Below are 2872 nucleotides of genomic sequence, written 5' to 3'. Positions count from 1 at the left end.
AGGAACTTTCCCCACCACAACTGTTTCAGCACCACAGCCAGTAGTCTTAACCCGACAAGAAGTGTATGTGCCTTACAGAACAGCTTAGAATTTGAAAAAATCATATATATATATAAATATAAAAAGCATAGACTACTTCAAATAAAAATGCACTGTGTTTGGCTGCCATCCAGATTCCCGAGTTATTCCAGGTCTGATAGACTGAGATGCTGAGTATACAGACCTCGCCTAGAAAAGCCAGGGGCTCAGCACCTGTGTAAGTCTGGTCGGTCTCTTATCTCCCGGATCAAAGAACAAATCCTCTCCTTGGGTCGCCTCTGCCTTTTTAACCTCACAAAACCTTTCCCTGAGATTCCCTGGTTTCTCACAATGCTCATGCTTCAGAATAGTGTAAAACTGCATATAATGCCATGGCTAAGCGTGTATTAATTGAATGTCAGTGTCAAATCATACCCAAAATCCTCAAAACAAATGTTATATTGCTGGATGACCTCAGTTTTGATTGTGGTTTTTTAAAAAAATGTAGAACACTCGGGTTTTCTTTTTAATTTAGAACACCAGAAATAAAACTAAGAGCATTTTCTTGTATTACACTGTATTTTGTGGTGTTTTTCTTCAGAAAAAAAGTGCATATCACATTAGGTACTGAAGGCTCCTTCTGTCTTATTCCATGACCTATTGCCAGAAAAAGAGAAGCAACCAACTGTTCTGTACTGTAATTGTTCTGTAGATTTGTGGAGTCAAGGTCACATCAAGAACCAAGATCCCAGGATCCATTTTGATGCACTGGATACACTCTTTCCGTCCCAGTCTTGCAGAACAAGGAATACCAGTCACTATGATAAGCTGGTAGTGCCCTCAATATGCCATTCATTATAGCACTTCTGGCACAGACAACACTTCTTCACAAAACTTTTGTCTGAAAAGAAGACATGGAATGAGAGTCACAGGCGCAAACCAACCAAAATGCAATCCAATTTACATGTTGAATAATCAGTGCACCCTCCGCCCCCTTTTCCTCACCACTCTTTGACAAGTTTCTAACATACAGTTAGTCAAAAGTGGGTATTACCTCACTGGGTTTTAACCAGACAGCCTTTTAAGATTTTCTGAAAGCTGTGTGTAAACTGGATCCTACCTTTGTTACAGCATCCCAGCCCAGCTTCCCTAGTGACTTAATTATAGATGCTGTGCCATGTGTCAACAACCTCTGATCAACCATTTTATCTCGCTCATCTGCTGAGAGAATACTTTCTTTGCAGAAGCCTGTATGGCCTGTTGAGACTGTGATAAAGGCACCAATATTTACTTTCCACGCTGAGATGATATCTTAGTGCATCCTGACTTACACTATGTTGCTGTTCTGCAGCTCAGGAAAGAAAGGTGGGGTGATTACTCCAGAGGTCTCTGCACTGAGCTTTAAGAGTGAAGAATTAAGAGAAGTTAATCATGGGCCATGCAGCTAACTTCCTAAGAGGCTTAATTATAAATGTTGTGCAGTGTACTACTGCAAGAGGAGATGGGTGTTAGCTGGTGAATGTGTCTTCTGAAATTACTTGCGTGAACGTAAGATGAACCTGAAGAATTAGAGGATAAACATCTTCCTGAAAATCTAGTAGAGCATTACAAATTTGGAAATAGTGGGAGAAAGTGGTTTGCTACATACAACTGAATTGTTTTCAATTCTTAATTGACGACTAAACAACACTTGAAAATGAAACATAACACTTATGTATCAGTAGATTAAAGGAACTGGTTATAGCTGCATCTGCTTAACTTCCCAAATTAAACTTCTCTTCACATTATATTTACAGCTTAAAATCTATTTGCCTAGATTTTACCCTCTGTATATTTTTTACATTGCTTGGGCAGTCTGCTGAACATTGGTGATCATTTCCAGTGAGCCTAGTGTCTGTGGAAAAAAGGAGTTACTGACTGTCTTGATCTTACCTACAGTCAGGCCCACGGTGATCTGAACAGCAGTTCATCGCAGGACAGAAGTAAGAACATAAACAATGACAAATATAACCAGTGACACTAAAAATGACAGAAAAAAACCCCAAGGTGGGTGCAAATATAAAGGCACGGTAGAGCCTTGATTGCCAGTCAGAAAAACAGCTGAGTAGGAGTTTGCAGCTTAAGAAACCTCTGAAACTGCATACATTATGTTTAGATTATACGGAGGAGAGTTTCATAACTAAGTAACAAAGACTACTGCAATTATGCTGTGGGCAGGTCAACAGCATAACAAAAAATACGTTCTCACTAAAGGTAATGGGCAAAAATTCCCTTACACTTGATGGAATCACGTTCTTCAAAAAAAAAAAAATAAATCACAAATGGACATCTAAACAGCTCTCCATTATTGTGTTCTTGGCTGTGGAGGGATGGCTCTTCCTCCACCACTGTGCATTTCAGGTTACTGGAAAAGGAGCACCGTACAGAGCGTTATCTGATTGAGCTGGCAATGTTACCTGCATGTCCAGAGTGATTCACATGCTTTCTGCTATGCCCATACCCCTCCCATGCCAGGTGGCCTGGGCTTGCTCCAAGCAGAAGACAGGCAGTACTGCCCTTTGCTCCTCCGTGCCTCCTGGCTCCATCCTCCGTACCACGGGGGCAGGCAGGGCTCTCCACATCACTTCAGTCCTGAACACGAGACACAAGTAGGAGTCAGCTCCATGCTATTTGGGGTTTGGGTAACAATTGTGCTGCTTCTGAGCCCACATCCCGGTTTCTCCTACAGCCTTACGAAGCCCACACGAAGAGGCTGGCCAGCCTGGCGCTGCCTTTCCCCCCCCAGGCAGGTGTGCAGACCTTTCTAGAAGCCGCCTTGCCTGGGCGGCCCCGGGTCCGCCTGCAGCCCAGGCAG

This window comes from Chaetura pelagica, unplaced genomic scaffold, assembly GCF_000747805.2.
Source record: "Chaetura pelagica isolate M959 unplaced genomic scaffold, ChaPel_1.0 scaffold242, whole genome shotgun sequence".
Classification (NCBI taxonomy): Eukaryota; Metazoa; Chordata; class Aves; order Apodiformes; family Apodidae; genus Chaetura; species Chaetura pelagica.
The sequence above is the reverse complement of the archived record's forward strand: the minus strand, read 5'-3'. Positions refer to the sequence as shown.